We start from the raw sequence: 27,637 nt of genomic DNA, 5'->3' as shown, positions 1-27,637 counted from the left end.
CACTCTGTTATTTTTTAATGAATTTTCTCAAGAGTCAATGCAAGCCATTGTTCATATTTAAAGCTGTTTTATTTAGTGCCTGAAACTCACATAGAACTTGAGAATGATTTTTGGTTTATCTCTAGTGTTGGGTGAACCTTACCATTTGCCAATCTACGTAGAAATAATTAAAATAAACAGACTACTTAAGTGCAAGTATATCTGACAATAAATAAAAATGGACACAGAACTTCTGTAGCTGTATCCATAGGCTTCCTTTGGTCTCCTAGGACCTGAGATCGCTGGGTGCTGGTTTTCTTGCTACTGCAGAACAAGAGAACCAACCTTCTTGAAGAAGAGAAGAGGCTTTAGTGTGGAGTGGGCAATCTAGCACAGAAAACAGTTTATCAGAGGGCCTCAGAGTCACTCAGATTCTTAGGCCCCATCTCAGCTCCCCTGAACAACAGCCTCAGAAATCTGCATTGAAACTAGGTTCTTGGGTGTTTCTTATGTATATTTTGCTTTAAAGCCACTGCCTTAGGGTAAGGGTGATCATAAGCTCTGTGAAGACTTCTAATTCCTTAACCTTACATTTGCTACATTATTCGTTCCCACGCTCTCAACTAATCGTTAGTTTCATGCAACTTCTAAATCAGTGAACTCCTTTCAAAATAGTAACAATGAGAGGTCAGAATGATATGAATCTTTCCATTGCTTGTCTTGGCTTGTGCTGTAAACAATCAAAAAGGACATGCCACATATATTCTACCCATTGTGATTAGAAGACAGATTAAGCAATCCAGGGACCCAGTTCTTCATCCTTATGGATCTGAGGGTCAGTGCTTATTTTTTCTTGGGTGAACTCTGCTCTTGGATCCCAGTATCTCAGCAAAACCTGTAAAATGGGTTTCAGATCCCGTGACATCTACCATCAGTGACAACGGAGAGGAGCACACATTCATGCTTCTGTGGCTGCCAGCAGCTTATGAGCCTAAATTCCTGGCAACCAGGACCAGTCCTATTCACAATCACTTGAGAAATGTGGCTTTTCCCTAAAAAGACTTTCAATTAATACAAATATTCCTTATGACCTTGATAATTACCTCTGCCTGGGGATCAATCATATAAGGCCTTCACAACATTGTCTTCCCAGACAACAAGGGGATCCATATTCCCAGCCTTTTAACCTCTCTGCGTAGCCAGCTGCTACTATTAACCTCTCTTGGATCCAGATATTTTTAACACTTCAGATTAGGGGGTTCTCTGATGAGCCTGTTTCTTGTTCCAACATTTTTCTGACACGAGCAAACATGTTCTCAAGCTGGCTTACAGCAGCAAGTGTGGAGAATATATTTTTTTTTGAAAAATATTAATGAAAACATTAAATGACTAGTAGGTTTTTCGTGTGTGGCAATTCCGCCTTATAAAGTTAGTGAAAAGTCCCAAGCTATGTGTGACAAAGTAATTTTGAAGATAAGACCTTTTATGTTTTGTTACCAGGGTACCCAAGTAGGAAAAATATGGCTAACTGGTCAGTAGTGTATTGTAAAGTGATTTTGTTTTCCACACTCAGCTCATAGGCTAAAAACTGGTGTTAGTTTAGCCTATGAATGCTGCCAATATGGTGGGCTTCTTATAGCAGTAGGGAGGGGTCAGGGCAGGCCATTGGAGACCGGAACCCACCAATATTATCCAGAATCCTTTTGGGACCTCACATGAAGGAACAGAAACACTTTCCACTGGATAAACACCTTCCAGAACGGCCTTTCCTCTGATTTATGCATAGCCCAGCAAAGAGTCACATCCCTTCAGTATCCTCCCAGAGTCACAAAATTACTGAGCAGTGAAATAGCGATTACGACTCATAGTTGCCTACTTCTACTCTGGTGCTCTGCCGACAGTATTCTTCAGCTCTAATGAGAAAACATTTAAGACGCTTCAAAGGCAGACGAGAGATAGGTCATTCACTTTCACTAACGCCCCTTTGAGATGCAGGGAGATGACTGAATTTTTCGCACATTTTGCCTTGACACCCCTGTCTTTCACAATTACTAGAAATGGATATTATTTACTGATTATTTTGCTTGCAATCGATTTGCATACTGTTATTGCATATTGTTAAGTGGTTTGCTGATTAATAATGTTGATTTTGACTAAATGTAATAGAATAAGCAAATACGTTTGTAAATTTAGATATTTTGTATAATTTAGTTGCTAAATGGTATCATAGAGCTGTTGGAGATTATTCTACCAGAATTCCTTGCAGGGAAATCCCGTCTCCAATTTCTTCCCATATCCTATATTAATGTTTAAAGGTCTCCCGCCTTAAAAAATTGATTTGCTTGTTTGGGTTTTAAAGCAAACTCTTCTCACAGGCAAATACAGCTCTAAAGCTCAGGGTTAAAATAAATCCTTTTAAATTCAGAAGATGGTAGTTACCTTCTAAATGATTTCTTTTCTAGAGGGTCAGAGAAGAATAAAATATTTAGTTTGAATATATTTTCATGACCTTGATTGAATCAACATGATGTGCAGCATTAACAACAAATTATATTATAGCAATATACAATATTAATATAATTAATAATTATTTGGATAAATACCAGATACTTATATTAATACAGGATTGTTGAGTCATAGAATTTCTGAGCTGTTAGGAAACACTTGCTGGTAAGGTCTCTGGGGTCCCGAGAGGTTTTGTAATTAACACACACACACACTTGTTAGTAGTTGAGTTGGTTATGCGAACTATTTAGTATATTCTGTACTTAGGTAATGTATGTATGCTTATGCTTTGCTATATTTTGTATTTTTAATTGTTTTCTAATATTCCAAAAAATTTGCAACCTGAATTTGTCATTTATCTTCTAAACATTATATTGCCATTGATTAATTTTTCTTTCTGCAGTTTCATAAACACCATAAATGTTTTCAGTTTGGAAATCAGGTTAAATAGTAAAGAGAATCTAAAAAAGAGTTTATACCGTAGATATTTTAATGTGTTTATGTTCTTTTTTTTTAAAGCTACATTTTAATATGCTTTGATAAAACTATTTCTCTAAGAAGGTATTAAGTTTGGTGGCTGCAAACAATTCCCCAGTGGAATGTCTCACATTAATTTTCCATGTGCTCTCTTTTACTTATAGTTTCATTGTCCACATGTTTAAAGTCTAACAGAAAAAAAAAATCACTGTATGTGAAGTTGGGAGACAGAGCCAAGTCTACATCTACATCGTCATGCTGGTGACCTTGGGTAAATTTTATTTTTGTGCTTCCATTTCATTTTTTTTTTTAAATGAGTAGTTGAAAGCATCAAAGACTCTTTCCCACAATTCAAACACTCCATGAGCTCAAAAGAAGATTTGATTGAAAGAAATGTGTGGGCATCATTACCTGGCTGCCCAGTATTTTCATGGTCACACACTTGTTACATACATCTGAAGTTCCTTTAAGGAACTTAACTCTTTGTAGGTGTGAGCTATAGGTATCAAGACAAGTGGGATAAGTGGAAAAGGAAGGAGAAATAAGTTAATGACAAAGGAGGGATGGTGGGTGGTGGAAATGATTCCCTTTTTACTTCTTTATATCTATAGTCTAGCTATTCCTACTTGAAGACCTTACTGGCACCAGGTATTATCAACAGGGATGAGTAATATGTAATTTTTATCTTTACTGGGTTACATTTGGCCCATAGACAGTTGACAGCTGTCAGTCAGGTGGCTGGTCAATGAGGAGATACATTTAAAGCTGCCAAAGTATTTTTGTATCTTTAAATACTTACAAGTAAACCATTTTAGCTGGAAGCTTCATTGTCCTGAAATTAAATAGATTGATATTCACAATATAATTTGTTGAAATTAGTTGCTGGGAGAATCAGGATTTTCCCTTTGCGTCTATGGGTAAACAAAATGTTTTTCAAATGTTTTTCTGAAACAGGAGAATAATTAATTTTTCTCCACTATAAATAAGCCATTCTTAAGCTATGAAGATACATTGCAAATAAAGCTTAAAATTCAAAAGTATGTTTTTAAATTAAACTTTTAGGACACATATGAGTCATTGCAACATCATCATAATTTCTGACTAAGACTTATTAAAAGAAATCATTTCCATACATTGAGGGAGTTGGCATAGGTATTTTTGTGACACAAAGTTGAAGGTTTATGGGAAAGTACAAAATGTAGCTGCAAGTTGTACTAGGAATTAAAGCTTCTCTCCATAATTACAAGAAAAAAACATGAAATTTTGGATTAAGCCCAGAATTCAGGGCATGGTTAAGATGACAAATTTTGGTTATTTATGAATATTTGGGTTGTACCTAACATTATCTCTAATAGGTTCAGTCACACGTAAATAATTCACAAGAGTCATGAAAAATAGTTTGGAAGAAGCTTTTGTGTGGCTTATATTGAGTGTTAATGACAAACTGTATAATAATTATAGCCAATAGTAATGCACATAAAGAATTCACAAATGTAATTTTAAAGTTGACTTGAGAGTGTGTGTTCAGGTTTGCAGTACTTATTTCTAAAAAATGAGTGCTCTGATTCTTTAGGAATATAGTACTTAACAGACTAGATAAATAGCAAAATTATCAAGTGCATGTAGTACATAATCATTCTTTAAGAGACTAATGAAGCTATCTAAAAAATGCAATATTGGATCATGGTTACTTAGGTATCAGAAGCAATATATGAAGATGACAGACTATCACACAAAAGTAGCAGTTTGAAACCATAATATATCATTAAAAAAAATAGAATATACTTTAATTTTCTGAACGATATTCTATATGTAGTAATTTATAATGAACATCAGATTTGGGTTTTAATTATGTTTTAAAAATATTAGATTTTTTTGTTGACTGGATCATTTCTGGTAATTTTTAAAACTACAAATAGTTCATAATTTTAAACAATAATTAAGTCAAAGTATGATGCTTATAAATTTGTGGCTTATCTATATCATCATTGATTTGATAATTGTTTTAGATGTAGTGGTCATTAAAAAAAGTCAGATCTTATTATTTTCCTACTATACAGCTATGTGTTAAGCATGTAGATTGAAAATTATTTATGAGATTATCACGAAAAAACAATTACATCATAATATTAGTAATTTATATTGGTAGGAGCCTTTCTCTTCTTAAGTACCAATTGTACCCCCCACAGCCCAGAAAATTGATTTTAGGGCTAATAATTTATAGCATTCTTGATCGGTGTATGCTGTGTGTCTTTTACATTCATTAGCCCATGTTGTTTGTGAATATGGAATTTGGTTGTTAAAATGGTTTCATATGTTTACTATGTATAGTCTTTAGCTTTGAACTCCTTACTTGCTTAAATAAATGTTTTCAATTTGTATAATACAACAATTTGTAGAGAAATGCTGTGAAGCATAGTTAAAAGAATGAGTCCTTGAAATAGAATCACTTTTTTAAAAATATATCCTGACATGTGGTCTTATTTTTCCATGTTTTGTATTAATTAAAATCCTACTCTGAAAAAAAAATATTTTTGCCTAAACTTTCAAATTCACAAAATAAAAATACCAAATATATAAATGTACTAATTTTGGAAATCAGTGACGTAAAAACATGCTTTAGTACTGTCTTGGTTGTTTATTCCAAAGATTTTTCTCCAAAGAAACTCTTTGTAAGATAATGAGAAAATGTTGCTACTTTTAATTATTAAATATTCTGTGCAATACATGTTTTTAAAAATGTATTATAAATAAAACTAATTTTATATTCTTTCTAATCATATTCCTGTCACATGCACACATAAAAAATGCTAGCACATGAAATGTTTGAAAAGAGCATGTACCATTTCACATTTTTATTTGATTTATTAAAAAAAACATTTTATTCAGAATAGATTATGACAGAATTAGATAAAAAGAGAGGAAATGATATTTGTGCGTTTATTTTAATAGTCTAATATCATATATGTAATTAATTCTTCATCTTTCAGATGTTGGAGTTAGTAATGAAAGAGACCAACATTCAAATATAAAGTCTTTCCTATAAAACTCTTTTTTTTAAATGTAAAAAATTGTCAAATGGTAATAGCTCTACTTTCTACACCAGGCAAACCTACTGTTGAGTTAGTTGGCTCTGATTCCAATGGTCTCATCAGCTTTCTGAATGTAGGTTCCTCAGCAGTGCCTCTTCCAAGATAACAAAATCAACTTTTAAAGATTAAAAAATATATTTTGGCAATTGAAACTCACCAGTGCCTTTCTGCTTCTCCAGGAAGTTGTACCCTTCAGCACCTGCTGAGGGCTTTGTTGTCCAAACCCTGACAGGTAAAAAAATTCCTGTAGAATAAAGCCAGACCAGCTGGCTTTGAAGAGAAACCCCCCAGTTTGGGCTGCGTTTGTCTCTTCTCCTTTTCTATGAAGACCCAGGCTTTCCCCCCTTGATCGTCAAGCCGTAAGATGCGTGATCCCTGTGCACAAGTGTCTGGCAGGCCGAGGTGCACCTGTTCCTGTCACTCTGGGGTAAATTTAGCTGTAAAGGTATCACTGACAACCAGACCTTTGTCAGTGCTGGCAAAAGAACACAGAATTGCTTCCCTCCCCTCCCCCTGCCAAGCCCCTATGCTGCTAGTTCAAATGGAAAATATCAAATTGGAAACCTATCCAAAAATCATTCCTAAAAAATGAGATTGCTTTCATATGGTAAAAAAGTAAGTTTCCTCATTTCACGCAGACTTTAAAATTACATTTCCAAGAATAATCTTGGAACAAGACAAGTTTTTGTTCAATTAATTGTGGCTGGAAACTTTTTAATGGAAACATAGCACACACTTACTTCATTTCAGATTATTAAATTGTGTTAAGCGTTAAAGTTAGTTGCCATTCTTTGCTGTAGCTCATTTGTTCTTTTCGATCCAGAGAAATATTAGAAGGTTAAAACTTATCACATAGGAGGGATTAATCATGCTACCAAAATTAGACAGCCTGTAGTTCTGAGAGACTGAATGTCAAAATTGTGTGCTCGTAGCCCTTAAACTATTGAGGATCTAAGACCCCACTACTACATCTAAAATGACAGTTAATGTCTGTGGAAACCTTGGATGTTTAGGAGCTGGTGAAGCTAGAATTCTCTTACTCTTTAAGGTAAGGACATTTATCATGTGTGTGAATTTTTTTTAGATTAATTTCTTTATTGACAGTTTGAGAACAACTCCTTCTGAGGGAAATAGAGAGGCAGGCAGTGTTCACTGATATGTCTGACATAAATATAGTTGTTAAGATATATAAAGTAGCCCAAGGAGTAATGTGTTTAACCAAAGCATTCTGAGCTTCTGCTTTGATAATTATGATCTCCTAAGTGGTATTAGAAAGAGTAGTGCAAAGTACCTGTTCTACCGTATTATTGCTGTTTACAAGGTTTGGGTATGATGAGAAAAAGAAATCTGGGTCAAAATAAAAAATGCTTTGTAAAATAAACAAAGTTCCTGTTTACTTACTATGTATAAACAGCCACTCACCAAGCCTCATTTCTCCGCAGGGCACCACTTTCAGATAAAAACATAGACCTGAATGGCATCATCCAGTATCCAGGGAAACCATGTAAGTACCTCTCTCACTGTGTACTTCTCTTATTCAGAGTTTAAAAGCTAGCTGAGTGCCGAATAAGTGAGTGTTTTTATTTAATAATTATACGGGAGCTACTTTTTAGGAGCTTGCTAAAAAGAAGCAGGTTCTTGATTGTTACGTGCGTCATAACAAAACCCTTATGTTTTCATCATATTTCATAAAATTATGTGTTTAGTCCCAACCTCTCCATCAATTCTCATTCTTCGGTACAAAACAGCTACTCAAAGTCATAATGAATTGAGAGTTTCAAACTTTTCCAAGACCCATTAATGTCTGAGAAACAATGTTTCAGAGGCCTTATGCCAGGAGTAGTGACCTAATTGTAATAAAAACTTTTCCAACTTTAAAAATTAAGAAAAAATTGTTTGGAAAATAACAATTTTTTGGTAAACATTTATAGTGGTTTATTTGGTTTTAGACTTTCTTGGGGAGTGAGCAAGTGAGCAAAAAGGTGAAGTTATGGATGCAAGGAATCTTGAAAGCAAGTGTAATTTTTAAGATGTGAAAGTCTGTTTGCAGAAAGGGTTGAAAAGTTGGCATATTGTGTTCTTTCTTTTTCCCCCCCAAACTCATTAGCTTGTAGCTAATTTCTATAGCTAATTTTAAGGTTCTAATTAATTTTTGGAACCATGGAATCTGTTGAATCTGCTGTAGAAATTGTTTGCAAACAATACTATTCTGGACAAAGATCCACTTTACAAATATTTGGACTGTTGTATTAAGAACTTCTTTACTTGGACTTTATTAATTTTTTTTTCTCATTTGCACTCTCTACTTTTAAGGTCAAGTTATTTTCGATACTAAATAATTATTCATTATTGTTTACTTTTTCATGAAAATACTTAACACTCTATACTCATATAATTATAGATAGCTTTTTTTCCTTTTTTACTATCTGGATCAACTATATGGTTTATCTAGTCTTTTAAATATAGACATATGACTGCTCATCAAGGTTTTCAGGAGTTGCACTTAAATGCATCCGGTTTAGCCCTGTTTAGAAGTTTTTCATATGCTTTTCATTTACTTTGTTGCTCTTGTTTTCTGTCTTTCCTTTGCAGCATGGTTCCTTGCTAAGCAGAAATGGTAGAGATGATCTCCCTCAGTTTCTTCGCTGAATTAGACAGACCCTTCCTATTCAGTATCTCACTACAGGAGCATTTCACTTTCCCATAAGAGAATGCAGTATTATTTATGCCTTTCCATGTTTCTGTCTTTTTTACATATGTTACAAAATGCATCTTTCTGAATTGAGAGATGAAAAGTTGTGTTAGATTAAGGAATCTGTTAGTACATTGGAAGAGTGTAAGAGCCTCCTCTCTCGGTAGGAGGACCTGACTAGGAAGTGAGTTTTCTTATGCTAGTTAACAAACTTCACAAGTGTGGAGTTTGAGGCCCGAGGTAGAGCCCTCTAAATAGGAATTCCTTGCCACAGAATAAATGTTGGGCCATTGCTGGGTAAGCTTGAAAGCAGCAGGTTTAGAACAGGTCTTTATAAAGAACAAAAATGTGAATCAAAGGAGAAGAAGACTGGCTAATGCCATAATTCCCTATCTTGAGCAGGTGGGATCTTCTGAATTCTGTTCTCCTTGTGGCAGAGGAAAAAGAAAATCTACACTGCAGTGTTTGTGACACAATTTTAAATATTTGCGTGAGAATATAGATTTTCCAGAAAAGCGATTTAAATTTTATAAGTTTAATTCTGTCTCTTATACTAAAGGAAAAATGGCATGACAGAAATAAATTGATATATGCGCATCCATTCCTCAGTGCTGATTTCTCTAACAAAGACCATCATTACTCGATCAACCTTTATGAGACAATAGACATTGTTCTATATCTGCCCCGTCCGGTATGGTAACCAGTAGACACATGTGGCTGGTGAGCATTTAAAATATGGCTAGTATGATGGAGAAACTGAATTTTGAATATAATTTCAATTTAATTGATTTAAATTTACATAGGTCACATGTGACTAAATGGCAGTTATACAGGTATTTTGCTTTTATCAGAAATTATATGTAACAAATAAATCATTGAACACTGCATTAAAAACTAATGTACTGCAATACAGTGGCTAACTAAACATAACAAAAAATAATAAAAAAGAAATTAAAGTACAAAGCAGTTTCTAATTATTTGGTATTCTATCATACAGTAACAATTTTTATAATTTCTTTAATGTTTGAATTATCATTGCAGTGGAATTTCTTTATAACTCTTTCTTAGAGATGAATGCTTTTAATATTGTTGATGGGAAGACCTTATAATTTTGTTTTATAAGCCTTGGGTATCAACTTTTAAAATGGACATTATAAGCAAGGCTGCATCTAAAAACAAAACCACTCCAATGAAAGTTGTAAAAATGATAATAAATATTTTGAAAAGTTCACTTACAATTTCTGTAATGCATCTTGCAATACAAAATGTAACCAACCTACAAAAATGCTCACTAGCCTTGAGTCCCTAAAGCTAATTTTGCTGCCAAAGCACATATCAGATTTTAAATCATATTTTAAAGCCATGCTCCCATGGCCTTTTTAGGCATTTAGTGGAAATGGGCATTAGGATGTATCATGATATCTTAAGAATATTACTAGTACAATAATATTATAGACAGAATTATTAGCTAAAAATATACTGAGAATTAAAATTTACTTTGACTTTTTTTTTTAGAGTCAGCAAATCAGCTCATTTCTTGAGTAAGAAATGTAGGCTATAGCTTATTTATAAGATACTGAACTAGAGACCATGAGGAATTTTTAAAAATGGAAGGTATAACATTCATCTTTTTAGAAGATCCATTTATTGGCTTTGTACATATCCTTTTGAATGGGTAGGGCTCAGATAAGAGGAGAGAGGAGACTTCTTTCGGCAGAACCTCGGACAAACTACTCACAGTGTCCCTCCTACTGCAAAACAACTAGATTCTAGTTGGAATGTATTTCTGATGAATTATTTGAATGGGGAAAAAATATTTGGACATCTCCTTGACCTCAAAACCAAAAAAACTTAAATGTGTATGTGGAAGGTGGAGTTGCGACAATGAACAAACAGGAAATGTAGGAATGGCAAGACTGAATTGGTTGAATTGTATAGCAGGGATGCTGTTAGAAGGGCAGCAGTCATGTGCTTTGTTAGACTTCTCATAAACCTAACCTTATTAAAAGAACAGGAAGACATAATAACCACATCTGTAGATCTAGGTTTTTGGTCTCCTTTGATGTCTTTTGAGTCTTCTCTTAGGTAGTCAGCCACTTGCATACTGCTAGTTCTATTTTCAGAAGGAAGGTCTATCCTTGCTAAAAAGCCAGTGTTCTGTGTGGAGAAAATATAGTCTTCCATTAAGGGAATGCTACAAATCACAGTCCTCAGTGCCCTCATAAAACATCATCTCTGTTATCTCCACGTCTGAGAAATAGTTTTTATCATGGCCTGTGACTTCTGAGTCCTAAATCACAGCCTTAATCTCTTACGTATTTATTGATGTATTTCTAATTTACTTAACTAAATTTTTATTATGAGAATTTGAAACATACTAAAAACTAGAGAGAATGGTATAATGAACTTTCGTACAACTACAACTTACCTTCAACAACTGTCATCTCATGGACAATTTTGTTTCAACATATCCCTTATTTCCACTTCCTACCCCCACCCCAAATTATTTGGAAGCCAATTCCAGGCATGACTTCATTTCATTCAGCAGATATCTTTATAAGTTTAGGATTTTTTTTTTAGGACTTATTTTTTATTTTTATTATTTTTTTATTTTTTATTATTTTTTAAAAGATTTTATTTATTCATTTGACAGACAGAGATCACAAGTAGGCAGAGAAGCAGACAGAGAGAGAAGAGGAAGGAGGCTCCCTGCTTAGCAGAGAGCCCAATGCGGGGCCTGATCCCAGGACCCTGGGATCATGACCGGAGCCGAAGGCAGAGGCTTTAACCCACTGAGCCACCCAGGCACCCCTAGGACTTGTTTTTTAACTGAAAAAATGAATCACACCTGAAAAATGAGCCATACATAACAGTCAATATTTTCTTCTTTTTATTATCAAATATGCACAACCAATATTCAGATTTTCCAAATTGTCTCTTACGTTTTTACAATTACTTTTTACTATTTGAAACAGAATACAAATAAGACCCATACATTGCAATTGGTTATTTCTCTTCTCTTTTACTCTGGAGGTTTCCCCTCCATCTATTTTTCTTTGTTTGTTAAGGAAACTGGATTATTTGGGTGGTAGAGCTCTCCATAGTTTGTATTTGCTGATGCCTTCCTGTAGAGTTGTTTAGTAAGCTCCTCTGACCCATACCTTTTCTACTAATTGGTAATTAAGATTAGGAACTTGACCAAATGCATTTGGAGGAGGCTGAGCAAGACTACTGGTTCTCTCTCTTTTTGTGATGTTAGCAGATATTGATCATTGTTTAGATCTATTTATTCCTCAGAGTTAAGGAATACCCAGCCTTGGGAAGTTTCCTCACACAGTTGCCCAGATCAGTACTCTGCTAAATTCTCAAGCGGGACCCTGCAGGTCTCAGGACATCTTTCGCTATACAGCAGCCCTTTGCCAGGTGCCCTGTCCTGTGAACGATAGCTACCATCTTACCCTTGCACACTTTCAGACCTGCTTCCTCAACTTGAGTTTGCCTCTCTTGAGTTACCCTCCCTGTGACTCTGCTAAGAAACCCGTCAAGACTGTAAGCAGGGCAAGCAAAAGATTTACCTCCTTGGCTTCTCATTTCTTAGGGATTTCTTTGTTGCCTGATGTTCATGTCTTAAAAACAAGACTTTTTTATATTTTTTGTCATTGTTATTGTTATTGTTTTAGGAAGGGGGGTACACATAGCCCCTCTTAGTCCATTTTGGCTAGAATAGAAAGTCTCCTTTGTTGTTTCCAAAAAAAGGTTCAGCTGTAGCTTATTAATCCAAACACCATCTTAATACAAAACTCAATATTTAAAGCAAACTGAAAAAGGTGTAGGAGTGTGTGTGTGTGTGTGTGTGTGTGTCTGTCCCTGTCCTTTGGAATACTGTAGACTTAACCATGAGTGCAACTTTCAGGACCTCTTTTTTATAATTTTTTAAATTATTGATTGACTAATACATAGTTATATAGTTAGAATTAGTTTCAAGAGTACAATATAATGATTTAGCAGTTTTATTCATCATTCAGTGCTTATCATGACAAGTGTACTCTTAATAACCTTTATTTATTTCACCCAACCCTCCACCCACCTCCCCTCTGGCAGCCACCAGTTTGTTCTCTCTATTTGACTCTTTTTTTTTTCTCTTTTTTCCCCTTTGTTTTGTTTCTTAAATTCCACATATAAGTGAAATTTTATGGTAATTGTCATTGTCTGACTTGTTTTACTTGCCATTATGCCCTCTAGATCCACCCATGTTGTTGCAAATGGCAAGATCTCATTCTTTTTCATGGCTGAATAATATTTCATTGTATGTATATATCTCATCTTCTTTATGCATTCATTTATCAATGGATAAATGAATGGACATAATTTGGGTTGCTTTCCTAATTGGGCTATTAAAATGATGCTGCAATAAACATAAGGGTGCATATTATCTTTTTAAATTAGTGTTTTTTAATTTTCTGTGGGTAGATATCTGGTAGTGGAATTACTGCATCATATGGTAGTTCTGTTTTTAATTTTTTGAGATACCTCCATACTGTTTTCCACAGTGGCTGCACCAACTTGCATTCCTACCAACAGTGCACAAGGGTTCCTTTTTCTCTAAATCTTCACCAATACTTGGTGTTACTTGTGTTTTTGATTTTAGCCATTCTGAGAAGTATGAGGTGATACCTCATTGTGGTTATGATTTGCATTTCTCTGATCATAAGTGATGCTGAGCACCTTTTCATGTGTTTGTTGGCCATTTATATGTCTTCTTTGAAAAAATATCTATGTGGGTCTTTGCCCATTTTTAAATTGGATTATTTGGGGATTTTCTTCTGTTACATTGTAGGCGTTCTTTGTAGATTTTGAATATTAACCCCTTATCACCCCTTATCAGATATATCATTTGTAAATATTTTCTCCAATGCAGTAGGTCACCTTGCCCTTTTGTTGATGGATTCCTCTGTGTGCAAAGCAACTTTCAGGACCTCTTGATGACATTTTCCCTCCCAGCTAATTATGTTTTTCCTACAAGATGAGTCTTATTTTGTGTTTATTTAGAGGTAATTTTGTGATTCATTCATCATTCCTTTAATGAACATTTTTAGTACCTACTGTGTATTGTATAAAGTATTGGAGTTATAGTAATGAATCAAACACTGTTTATCCCCTTAAAAATCTTAGTTTATTTCCCCACTGAAACTTGTACATGAATGCTCATAACATCTCTATTAGTAATAACCCTAAACTGGAAATACCAAATGTCCATTAATGGTTAAACAGAGTATGATATATCCATGTACGGAATTCTACTCAGCAATAAAGAAGAATGAACTATTGATAGGGCAACAAGTTGGCTGAGCCTCAAGGAGATAATGCTGAGTGAAAAAAGTTTATCTTAAAAGATTACCTTATTGCTTGTTTCCATTTATACAACACTCATAAAATAATGTAAGTATAGCATTGGAGGACCGATTAATGGTTGCCAGGGGTGAGAGGGTAAGGGAGAGAGTAGGTGGGGACATAAAAGGGTAGCACTAGAGTGTCTTGTAAAGGTACAGTTAGGTGTCTTGATTGTGATAGTGGTTACTCAAAGCTTCAATGTGATAAAGTTGCATACAGCTATACACACACACAAACACAAATAAGTACATTACAACAGCTGAAATATGAATAAACTCTATGCATTATACCAATATCACTTACTTGGTTTTGATATTGTAATTATGCAAGATCTTAACAGTGGGGGTGGAGACAGGGGCTGGGGAAAGGGTACACTGATAGTACATTTCCTTGCACTTTCTTGAGAATTTTTAAGTATTTCAAAATAAATTTTTTTTCTGAAAAGTCTTGCAATTTCATGAAGGATACAAAGAACTAAATAGCCAATTACAATACACTGTAATAATACTCAGTTAAGGGGAAGTAATAGAGTATATATGTGGAAGAATACCTTGTTCCCATTCCTAAGTCAAGAGACAATGTCTCTGCTACTTCCTTGTCTCCTAAAGGGTCCCAGTCAGGTCCTTTGCCTCTGTTTGAGGGACATGTGTTAGCAGTAATGGAATTGTGGAATGCTTGTGATTGATCCTCCCTGACCTCCAGCACCCATGGTGATGTGCCTTGCTCATTAAGGCCTCAGTAAAGTACCGACCGTACAAGGGAGACATTTTATAAAAATGAGCATGGATAAAGTAAAAAGGAGTGTCATTTCTCACGACACGTTCAACTGTAAGTTCAAAGACTCATTCCAGGGGCGCATGGGTGGCTAAGTGGGTTAAAGCCTCTGCCTTCGGCTCAGGTCATGATCTCAGGGTCCTGGGATTGAGCCCCACATCGGGCTCTCTGCTTGGCAGGGAGCCTGCTTCCCTTCCTCTCTCTCTGCCTCCTTGTGATCTCTGTCTGTAAAATAAATAAATAAAATCTTAAAAAAAAAAAAAAAGACTCATTCCAGACTTAAATACCAATGATTTTGGATTATGCATAGCTTTGGTTCTTCTCAAGCCCAATCCTGCCATCAGCACCATCAGCCAAGCTTTACTCTGACCATTGAGAAATAGTTTTGGTATGTAAAGATGAACACATAGCTGCTGTGGCCATTATGCATGCATTGTCACTTGTTACTATAACTTAAATTCAGTGACAGATTGTCACATATTTTGAGTTTTCTTAAGTTATAAAAGTTTTTTTTCCCCTTGGAACTAAGTAGAAAATACATTATTTCTGATATGTTGGGGGACATATTTTGGTTTTGTTGGTCTTTAGTAGGAAGCACTAGGAAAGTGACTCAATATTAATGTCCTTGTCACACTGTGACAATTCAGTTGTCTTAGAATTTTTACCAAGCTCTAAGTTTCACAAAACTACAAACAGGTGGGTTTACCACATGTAAGATGGAAATATTTTCATTTTGTTTGTTGTTGTTGTTGCAGAAATTCACACCCCTTCTCCGTGTCAGGAAGGCCTCTTTGGGGCTGCCCTTGGACTAAGGAGGGGGTCTAAGTCTGCAACTGTGGGTGTTATGGAATAGTCCCTGGGCAGAAGATGTTCATGGAGTTTTTGATCTATCTGAGTCTTCCTGAATTAGAATCTCAGGGTGTGTGTATAGACAGCTCTGGTTTGCCTCATTTACCTTTATCAACATAGCAGCCAGTTTGAAATTACCTACATCTACTTGGTGAAATTCACACTTAGTTCTTTTGAACTCATCCTTCTTTTTAAAAAACTGATGCAGTGGTGGAGTCTTGGTCCTTTTTTTTTTTTTTTAAATTTTGCTGATATAAAAATTATTTATGTATTTTTATTTTTAAAAAAGATTTTATTTATTTGACAGAGACAGAGAGAGAAAGGGAGGGAACACAAGCAGGGCGAGTGGCAGGAAGAGGTAGAGGAAGAAGCAGACTCCCTGATGATCAAGGAGCCCACTCTGGGCTTAGTCCCATGACCCTGGGATCCTGAACTGAGCCAAAGGCAGATGCTTAACTGACTGAGCCACCCAGGCATCCTGATATTATATGTTTTAGATTGAATAGGTCATTTATTATTATTTTTTTTAGGTCATTTATCATTGATCAGATCCTGAGACTTCATTATTTTTGTTGTTGTAGCCAAATGTGTACTACTTTTCATTTTAACATTTTATTAATTTTTATTTTCTGAAATAAAAACTTTATTTGTAAAAAAAAAAACAACTTTTTATTTGTGTGCTAAATCCTTTAACACTTTTAAGAAAACATACAAGTCTGTGTCAATAGCACAGTTGATTTAGAATATTTCTTGCCTTCTGGCAATTTGGGACTGTGTGGTCCTAATTTTATTGTTTGACCTTGATCTTTTTTATATCCTGTCCTATCTCTGTAGATGTGAGAAAGTTCTTACTTATTTCTTATTTTTATTCATTTACTTAAAATGCATTTATTACTGGGACTCTTAAGGTTACATAATAGTCCACATATTCTATGTTTTACCTACAACCTTAAGATCATACTGTGTTAGTCTAAATCTATAATGCTATTAAATAATATTATAAGCATTTCTTGGAGAAGAATAAGGATTAACAGGAAGCAGTGGATTTTTCGTGAATTTGGCAAGTTATTTGGGAAGTGTTTTTTTTTTTTTTTTAAAGTAGCTTAAATATACTTGAAGCATTAATTTTGGAATAAGAGTTATGTAGGAACCAATATTATTCCTCCACTTTATAAGGAGAGAGACAGTGCCATCATCTCCCTTCCTTGCCCTGTATCTGCATGAACAAGTTGAACTGAACGGACGGGTACTCCCACCTGCAGCCAAGCCCATAGGTTCCTGGACCAAATCCAACAACAATAGGAAGCATTTGCAGAGCTTTTGACTTTTTCTTCCTCAGTGGGCACATCTGGTGACTCAGCTACCAGTGTTGGACTCCATATTACTGCTAATTCTCAACTTGAATCTGTGCAGTCCACTAGATCTGGGAGGTCATGACCCTGAGCCTGGTCCCAGGGGCCTGTGTAGCCCATACTCACAGAAATTATACTCTTTTGTCTCTTTATGGGACTAGGTTTCTTTCAGGTCTCCTTGGATCTTTGAGTATTGTCTGTATGTCCTTACTCCATGCTGTGGTGTCTCGCAGGATATGATCAGCTCTGATAATGACCACCTCTGCCTGATTTCTAGGTATTCAGATAGTTGCTTTTTTCTCTGGTATGATACCATATTACTTTTAGCTGCATATATGACTTCAGCACTCACTGTGCCCTTTGAGTGTTGTGCCTGTCTATCTCACTGACTCTTGGTTGACAGCCATGGATGAGGTCACCTCTGTTTTATGATCTCAAATGTGAGTACTGGCCTGCTATTGGTATACATGCATTGTGCTTCACATCTGTGACAGGGAGAGGGGTCACTGACATGATGAGTCTGCCCACGCTCTAGAAGGGGTTCATTTACATTCTTTCCTTTCTTTCTATCTCTTTCTTTCTTTCTTCCTTCCTCTCCTTCCTTCCTTCCTTCCTTTTCGATCTTTCTTTCTTTTTAAAAGATTTTATTTATTTATTTATTTATTTGAGAGAGAGACAAAGTGAGAGACAAAGCAGGAGCAGAGGAAGGGAGGGGCAGAAGGAGCAGGAGAGGGAAAAGCAGACTCCCTGCTGAGCAGGGAGCTCAATGCAGTGCAGGCCCATCCCAGGACCCAGATCATGACCTGGGCCTAAGGCAGACCTTAACCAACTGAGCCACCCAGGCACCCCTCATTCACTTTCTTATATGCTATTTAGCTCTTAGTTTTAAAAAGGTTTTTTTTTGTAACTTACAATAAGACCATTAAAGTAAGGGGCAGAACCAAGGCAAGTAATAAAGAGGGTGTGGGGTAAAACTGAACCAAAAAACCTAGGCCCTCCCTAAGAAGCCTGCAATGGAGTAAATTAAACTTTAGGCGCAAGTGTTCTGCCAATCAGAGAAAAACGAAGGCATGAAAACTGATGCCACTTACTGTTAGATCAGTGGTAGAAAGGTTTAGTTCATCTAGAGAGACGCTCTTGTTTTCCTAGCTGTGTATTTTGGGGAGGAATTGAGTAGTTCATTATATCACATTTTTCTATCAGATAATCATATTAAAACACCACTGCATATTGCTGAACATTATCCTTTCTTTCTAGCACGAAATACTTCAAAAAGTTATTTTTTAAAATGACTTTAGGCTAGTACTGCCCAATTATTTTCTAGTATCCTGAGTAAAAAGTAAAAAGATACATATGAAAATGGTAACATATATTTCCACTCAATATATTAAAAAAATATGATCTCAATAGGTAATCAATATAAATTTTTTTTCTGTGTTGATTGCATTCTTTTTTCTTTTTAAACGAAGTCCTTGAAGTCCAGTTTGTATTTTACACTTATAACAGCTCACCTTGGATTAGTCACATTTTGAGTGCTCAATAGCCACATGTGGGTGGGTGGGGTAGCAGTAAGAGGGGCAACTTTCGTTTGTTGTAATAGCCTTGTGATACTTTCAGTATTGAGATTTCTCAGCTACAGTTGTCACCAGGGACCTTGAAAGGAAAATTCGTCCGTGTTTTTTGTATTGGGTGGCCGTGAATCCAGAAGTTAGCATTTTATGTCCCTGAAACTAATCTGATGAGAAGAACAAATAACTTCAGTCATTATCAAGAAAGTGAGCAACTTACTCTGAAAACTTTTGGATGCTTATTTTCAATTCTTTCATCACTAGTAAATGCACTTATTTATATTATCTTGGAAATTTTCTTGTTCTCTTTTTATGCCACCTGCTTCTTTACAACTTCCATGATTTCACCAGCTTTTTCTCCTAGGATTCCAATGAGAATGAGTTTGTAATTTGTCAGAGAAACTCATGATTTTCTATTTGACATACAGTTGCTGGTTAATTTCTTTGTTATCCCCTTGATGAAAACTGAGATTTGTTGACTGTCCTCCCCCCACCCAATTAGTGCCTCGTGTGGACTACAGTATAGCCAATAATGCTTATTGAATGAAAAAAAAATATATATGAACATGTGTGTGTGTGTGTGTGTGTGTGTGTCTTTTCCTCTGATCTGGAAAGCAGGTACATACTTTTGACTCTTTTGGTATATTTGTAGTTACTAGCATAGTATAGGGTATGCAGTTAGTGCTTCATAAATTCTTGCTGACTGGATCCCTGACTTATAATTGGCTTTCCTAGTCTTGGGTCAAATCTGTATCTATGAAACTGTTAAATTACATTCCTGGAAAGAACATCATTGTTTTCATGTGGAGGAAGAAATACAAATATATACATCCACTACTGTTGTATCATATACAATTTTTGCCAGAAGAAAAGTATGACTGTTTAGGTCTCAAACTTTATGATGAAAGAACCTAATTTGTGGATTTTGGAATCATTCATTCTCTCATTCAACAAACAATTACTAAACACCTATTATGATTATGACATTGTGTTGGACATGGGATGAAAATGGTAAGTTTTGACACTCAAGCTGCTCACATTTTAGCTGGAAAGTCAGAGAGACCTCTTGAAAACATTTGTAAGTTTAGAGAAAGCTAGCTATTAATTGGAAAAAGATTCAGCCATCCTACTTGTCACTCTGTTTTTCCTTCGTTGGTTTTGGTTAGTCAGTATTTTTAGAATAAATGTGTAGATAGTGGTTTGTTTTTAAAGAAGTTACATTATTTGGCATTTATTACATTTTATTTATTTCCTTGATTGATTAATTGCAGTTAAATTACCTTAGCATGCTAGAAGAGATTTTATAGATTTTGACATATGATTAAATAGCATAAAGCATAACTAATGTGGTTTTAGTGGCATGCTATGTATTAAAGCATAAAATTTAAACACACACTTCATCAGGAATTTTTGCAGTTATAGTGAATTCAAAAGATTCAGATATTGGAACTCCACCTCCCCGTTAGGGAGGGGCAGGAATTTTATAATTGAGATTATTATAGAAGAGTGTCCTGACATAACTGATTGACTTTAGTGATGTGCCTTGAAAGTTCAAATTCAAGGTGTGCACTTATTTCAGTCAGCTTATTCTGAATGTTTAAATAAGAAATACTATTTCTGGGTATTCTGAATAACTCGTTGTACATTTATTCCTAATAGTGAGCATTTGGACTAATGATGGATTACTAATGAGCATGTAAATGTACCACCTGATTACATTAATATATGATCTTCCATGACGAGGTCTGAAATGAACATTTCTAATATGTATTTCTTTTCCCCAAATGGCACTGTGGCGTATACTGAGCAGGACTGAGACAAGGGTGTTTTTCTTAAGAGCCACTGATTTAGTCAATTATCAAAAATCACATTATAATAAATGCTGTTCTAAGAATTTTGATTAACCTTTAAATAAATGTTACTTTGGAAAAAAACTGCCAAATGTGTTAATGATAAATTGTGAAGTGGTAGTAATTGCAAGTGGCTTTATGGATAATATAGTTAATTGATACCACCCTCTCAAACATATATAGCACATCAGCTGTTATGAGGCTGGGTGATAGTAATGGTGTCTACAGCATTTTTGATGCATTGAGGATGACATGAGTAAAATGGAAACTTAGAGTGCTCACCAGGGTCATTCTCTCATGCACATCTGATGCCCATGGTCAAGTAAATTTTTAATGACACATAGTCACTACACACCTTTCAGCCTTCTGGAGAGGTAAGTGTACATTGATCTGTCCTAATTAGCCTTGCAGAGTACTTCAGACATCCCTGCATGAACACTATTATTTAATAAAATGGGAGCTATTTTTTTCACAAGCTCAGCACTTGTTCCTTAGATGGCTATATTGTTGTTGTTGTTGTTATTGTTTTAAACTCAAGTCTCATGTTCATTCTTGTCTTTGTCTGACAATGTAGTATTAATGTAGCTGTATAAAAAAGTAAGCAAAATCAAGAAATGGGTCTGATTATGAAAGTTCATTGCTATTATAAGAAACCCATTGAGCATACAGCCATTCTTTCCCTAATGTATAGGGTGCTGACTGCATAAAATTGCTTGGAAAGACATTAAGGATATACAGGCAATTCTGTTGAGGTGTGCAGTGGGATGCTTTTATGTTTGGAAATAAAGGTGGTTCTGGAATATCTGATTTGCAAAATAAAAGGTAGCCAAAGCAATTTTTTATAAAAGATTTTACTTATTTATTTGATTGATAGAGTGCAAGACAGAGCACAGGAGAGGGAGAAGCAGACTCCCTGCTGAGCTGAGAGCCAGATGTGGGGTTGGAACCCAGGACTCTGGGCTCATGACTTGAGCCGAAGGCAGACACTTAACTGACTGAGCCACCAGGCACCCTGCCAAAGCAATTTTTAATTGCTCTAGATTGGAACACTTATGTAGGGACATCTACTTTTTTTTTAAGAGTTTAGTTTTTATCTGAGTTTGGAGCCTGTAACATCTTGAGTTTGTTCGTAGATGGAGTAAATCAAGTATTATTTATTTAGCTAATAGGATTTGGACGTAGGGGAATTTTTACTATGGATTCTTTTTCTATTTGCAAAGTTACTCAGTTACAAATGGGATACAGACCAGATGGTGTTAAATCCCGTTCCAGGGATGACGTCTACAGCCAGAACTTCTTAGAAGCATGAATATCACTTGATCACGTGGTTCACTGGTTACTGGACTTATTTGCTCTTAAGAAAATGAATAAGAAAAAAAATGAATAAGAGTAGGTTCCTGTTGATCTGTAGGGCTGGCCATTGATGACAATGTCTAGAGTTGCCATTGTGTTCATGGAAATCATACATTTCTTTCTGCTGTTTCAGGGCCATCGAGTTGGCTCTCAGGCTCCACAAATGCCTCCTTTACCTGCTTGCTCGTAACTGAAGCTGCATTATGAGAGATTAAAGTCTTTGGATTTTGCAAATATCTCTAGAAATGGTAACACTTTGTTTAAATCAGATCCATAGAAATCAGTATGAATGAGCTTACCAGCTCTTTCTGGATAACAGGATTTGAAAGTGGGAAGGGTAAAGAAATATGAGGACACTGGATAATGAGGGAGTAAAAGGATCTGCCTTGTGGGCATGAAGGGGGCAAGAGGAGTGAGAAGAAAGACTCTGAGGAGAGATACTTAGAACAGCAGAGCACAAGATGTACTTTCTTTACAATATAGGGAAACCTCTAAAAATGGCAGGCGTTCTAAATATAATTTTAAAACAGAATTTGTTTTCAATTTTATTTAGGTATGAAATTAGTAATTTCATTTTTAGATATTCTCCTTGAATTACTTTGTTCATTTGTTCAGGAAGCATTTATTGAACAGCTCCTATGGACTAAATAATGTGTTGGAAAAAGACAGGATTCCCATCCATAATGTTTTATTAGTCTCTCTGCTTTTGGCTATAGGTAATAGAAAACCCAATTCCAAATGGCTTTAGTACAGGGGAAATTTGTTGGTTCACACTACTGAAAGCCCAGGGGCAGAGTGGAATTCAAGAACATTGTAATCCAGTAGTTTTGACTCAGTTTCCTTTCCATTCTTTTTCCTTACTCTCTCTGTGGGTCAGCTTCATCAGTGGCTAGTAGCAAGATGGCTATCAAGTCAAAGGGGCTATTTCAGAGCCTTTTTGGAGGGCTAAAAGAGTGTTCTCAGGATCTTCAAAGAAACCTCTTCTTGAATTTTATTAGCACAAGAGACCAAGATTATATAGGTATTTAGAAGACTGGTGGATGAAGATATGTATGGGCTCAGTGAGAACATTGAGAGGGGTCTACCCTCTAGACTGGTAGAGGTGGAGGATTCAGAGTGGAATTCCTTGAAGAGGTGATTACCCAAACTAAATCCAAGAGGACGAGAAGGAATGAGGAGGTGGGGAGGGCATGTAGGGAATGAGAAAAGTGGGTTCAAAGACCTAAGCAAGAAGTTACACTGCACAAAACCAGCTACCTTTACTCATTCTTCAGGTCTCAGCTTCACCTTATCTTCCCACAGGTTTAATGGAGCCTTGCATGGCCTCACACTTCCCTGTATTTATCCCATCTTAACATTCACCCACTTCATTGTTATTTATTCAACTGCCTGCTCTTCCTCCCTAGACCTTGTGAGGACAGGGTCCGTTGTCTCTCTAATTGCCCCTTTATTCCTGGCTTCCAGCATATCATCAACAGTTAACAAATACTCATTAAATGTATGAATGAATGTGGGATTTATTATTATTTTGTTAAATGATAGCATTTTTACCTGTTCCTTCCTACATTGATCAAAATGATAATAATTTTCATGGCCCTGATTAGACTTCTTATAAATAGTCATAAAAGGTAGACAATAAAATGAAGTCTTGAGGATTTTGAGTTTTTGTCTCTCATGATCTAACCATCTTGAATAGAATTTTCTTGAGCATAATTATGTGTTTTCATACACTATAAAATCCCAAAGCAGGGTGAGACCTTAAAAGTCATCAATACTCTTATTTGTTGGGTGGATAAGTTTGTTTATTGGAAGACTGAGTCTTTGCTCATTACATCCCTCAAAAGATTAACCTCATATGTATAATACTCCAGCATAGGTGAGTTTTGATGTTTCTTCAACTTTTATGATTTTTGAAATGTCTTTTCTTGTCTTTTTTAAGATTATTTATTTATTTATTTGAGAGAGAGAGAGCTGCGGAGAGACAGAGGGAGAGAGAGAAGCTGGCTCCCCACTGATCAGGGAGCCTGATGCAGGCTTGATCCCAGGACCCTGGGATCATGACCAGAGCTGAAGGCAGACCCTTAACTGACTGAGCCACCCAGGCACCCTGATTTTTGAACTTTATAGTTAAATGATTAACACATGATTTTATTGACATTAGTCAGAAATTATCTTTCTCTTTGCTCTGCTATGTGTAATATATTAATCATAGGCCCTGGGAGTTGGGAAAAGATTTTGCTAGAATCCACTATAATGCATTTTCTACTGAAGTTTTAAATTAAGCCTCATATTGAAATGAATTGATGAAAAGATGTTTCTGGATAGAGTTGTTATGGTACCTGTTGCTTATTATCATCAGTATTATAATTTGCAAATACAAAAATACTGAATACTGAAGTATGAAATGTTTAACTTGAAGAAAATGAATAAGAGAATAGAAGAAAATATAACGATGTCTCTTGATGAAATCCAGTCCAAAATTCTGTTTATGATATTCAGGATATTTCTGGGGCAGCACGGTAGGCAAATCTACATGTTTTCCCAGAGTATATCATAAGACCATCTTACACTGTCTTTCTGAACACCTTTTAGGTTTATATACCCTTATGAGCTTAAAATCTCTTAATTTAATATATTCCTTTGGATGTCATCTAAAGAGAATGGTTTTTTTTTTGTTCTTTCTTTTTTAAATTAATATTTAATGTATTATTAGCCCCAGGGGTACAGGTCTGTGAATCGCCAGATTTACACACTTCACAGCACTCACCGTAGCACATACCCTCCCCAATGTCCATAACCCCACCACCCTCCCCTGCCTGGCAAGCCTCAGTAGACAGAATAGTTTTATTAAGGTCTTATTATTGAGCTTATTTAGCTTTCTTCAAGTCAAAAAAACTGTTCAAAAAAAATGTGGATATCATTTCATAATTATGAATTATGAATTTTTATACATTTTTGGCCTTACCTATTATACATTCAGGACACTTTCCAAGGAAAAACTTTCAGTAGTTTGTTGAGCATCATACAGCTTTACACCGTAAGATTTCTGTTTCCTGGAAGAAATTATGGGGCAAGGTAAACATGATAGTAATAATAAAAATTGCAAAAATGCTACCACTTCATTTAAAATTTAGTATCTAGTATCATCATTAAAGATTGTACTTTTCTTTAGATAAAGAAATGTTATTTCTGTAATATGTTTTTATTGTCATTAAGAATCAACTTTTTAGGGGCGCCTGGGTGGCTCAGTGGGTTAAAGCCTCTGCCTTCGGCTCAGGTCATGATCCCAGGGACCTGGGATCGAGCCCTGCGGCGGGCTTTCTGCTCAGCAGGGAGCCTGCTTGCTCCTCTCTCTGTCTGCTTCTCTGCCTACTTGTGACCTCTGTCTGTCAAATAAGTAAATAAAATCTTTTAAAAAAATTCAACTTTTTAAAGATAAATCGTGATTAAGCAGTTATATGTAAGAAATAGATCTAATTTTTGTTTCCCGTGTAATCATCTTGCATGAAAAGTAGAAGGCATATTTCTCTAATTTAAGGGAACAAAGGGGATGTGTAACTCGAGCCATTACGAGGTATGGTTGTTTGAGACATCCATGCTTTATGGGCTTGGGAAGGAGAAGAAAATAACCTGATTGAGAAGCATTTCGGAGGTTCTGCTATTTGGAGTAGAATTGCAGGACTGGAAGAAGTCTTTAGAAAGTGTCTGGTCCATGCCTTTCCTTCTCAGGGAAGGAGGCTTGGGCTTGGCAAGGTGAAGGGACTTGCCCTGAGCCTGCATAATTAATGAGTCTGCGGAAGAGATGGGGCTCATGCTGGCATCTCTTGCTCCTTGCACTTATGGACATGTGTCCCACCATGTGCCGCTCTCTTGTATCCTTTAGAAACTCAACCATACTCAAGAAGCAACATCCTTTTTGCATTAATTCATTAAAAGAAGTATTACACTGGCTTTTCAGTTTTACAGAGTGAAGATGTATTGACTTCAGAAAACTAAGGAGTTAAGCCCCCCAAATTCAAAATTAAAGCTACTCCTCATTAAAAAAAAACAAAACAGTGCTTCCTTGGAAAACTTTTCCTAAGTTCACCAGACGCCCAGGCTCCTCTGGGAAAGAAAGCAGGTCGAGGCTGTTCGGTGGGCTGTGCATTGTGCTGTTCTTCTCCCAGAGCTCGGGAGATTGGCATTGCTAGGCAGTCGTGTCACAGCCCCAAGTCATTTAATGCCTCCTCTTGTGAGGCCAGGATTCCACGCCCAAGTGCATTTAGTAGGTCAGTACAGTAATTTTAAATGTCTTTCTTTCAATCTTTTGCCATCTTCAATTATACCTTTCCACCCTACTATTTGTGTAATTTTCTTCTGTCTGAAGTCTCTTTACTGTTGTTCTCTATTGCACAGCATGACAAATTACCCATCAAACCATATCTTTTCAGCCCAGAAATGTGCAATAACACAGAGTCATGGCATTATCGCATGTTGTGCACTTTATTTCCTCACAGTTCATTCAAGTGTGTCACTTTATTTTCCTGGCTTCCTTTTGTCATCATGGAGATTAACCATTTTATCCTTACTAAACTTTAGAAACAATTAGAATTTCATTATAGTGGAAGGAAGCTGAGAGTGAATGCTTGCTCAGTACTATATGGAGTATACTTTTCATATTATCGGTGGTAAAATTAAAGTCATGAATCCTGAGTCCTTTTCGAAGGAGAGACTTTAGGGGTTATTATACAGCTGAGTAACCCTGGCTCTGGACAAGAGAATTATTTGAGCCCGTGGCCACCAAACACATTAACGGTTAAGAAGCCATTTAGTGTGACATTGAATACCTGATTCTTCTGTTCTCCTGAGAATTACAAAATTCCCTGGGGCCCATGCGTTTTGTACACAAAATCTTCGCCCCCCCCCTTAACTTTGGCTAAATACCAATAGTGTACAGTGTGCAATGAGATACAATAGACATTGCAAGTATGTGTTAGAAAATCAATTGGAATTGATGTTCTAATCAGCAGGGCTGCAGCTGGTATGTAGACACATCACTGGAAATGGTGATTAAGATCGTATTCAGAAGCATTAAAAAAACCCCACAACACTTAGATCACTGTTCCAATAGATTTCTATTTTACTGGGGTAGTGGATGACTTGGGCAGCTAGTGATACTTCTAGATTCTGCTAGATTCATTTATAAGATGTTTTTATAATCAATATATTTTGTATGTTGCATTTATAGTTTATTTTCCATTACATATTTGTAGGATATAGGATACTGGTTGTTGGTAAACAAAAATTTCAAAGTTCTTTTGCCACAGTTAACGTATAGCCTGCCAGATACTAAATACAAGCTGCCCCAGAGAAAGGAAAGGGGTGTGGTGACAGTTTAGCTTTAGTCCGGAAAATACATTTAGTGAGGAGACTGAGAGGGCAAGCGGGGAGCAGGAAGGAGGGAGGAAGGGCGATGGAGGGAAAGACACAGAGACAGACTGAGAGACAGAAAGAGCAAAAGGGAGGGAGGGAGAGGATGGCAATGAATGTGAAATAATCTGGAGGAGAAAAGCCAGTCAGAATCATGGGATGGTAAAGGAGGTTTTCAGAATTTAAAGAAATGGAACAATAGCTTTCTTACCCAGGCATTTCCTACCCATGAGCAAGTAATTAGCTAAAAATATTAGCTAAACAATTCTTCTGGGGAAACTTAAGGATGAAAAGAGGCTTGAACTAGAGAGGATTGGTTGCTTTCATACAATTCTGCGTTTTCTAA

At 36.0% G+C, this 27,637-nt stretch overlaps 1 protein-coding gene and 1 long non-coding RNA gene across 7 annotated transcripts in view; one reads left to right on the top strand and one right to left on the bottom strand.

Moving 5' to 3' along the window:
• The window catches only part of MEF2C (myocyte enhancer factor 2C), a 171,324-nt gene extending 164,847 nt beyond the window's left edge, over positions 1–6,477 (bottom strand). For all 5 annotated transcript variants that reach the window (XM_080803588.1, XM_080803591.1, XM_080803594.1 and 2 more), the window contains exon 1: positions 6,211–6,477. The gene's annotated coding sequence lies outside the window, so the exon portion shown is untranslated. The remainder of the gene's footprint in view (positions 1–6,210) is intronic.
• A 212-nt stretch (positions 6,478–6,689) lies between these two features.
• The window catches only part of LOC308342899, a 308,513-nt gene continuing 287,565 nt past the window's right edge, over positions 6,690–27,637 (top strand). The window contains exons 1-2 of one of the 2 annotated variants that reach the window (XR_013966822.1): positions 6,690–7,101; positions 7,496–7,557. This is a non-coding gene — a long non-coding RNA (uncharacterized lncRNA). The remainder of the gene's footprint in view (positions 7,102–7,495; positions 7,558–27,637) is intronic. The other variant, XR_013966821.1, reaches the window with a different exon arrangement.

The sequence above is a fragment of the Martes martes genome (genome assembly GCF_963455335.1).
Source record: "Martes martes genome assembly, chromosome: 5".
Lineage (NCBI taxonomy): Eukaryota > Metazoa > Chordata > Mammalia > Carnivora > Mustelidae > Martes > Martes martes.
Note: the sequence above shows the minus strand (reverse complement) of the source record. Positions and strands in the feature narration are given on the sequence as shown.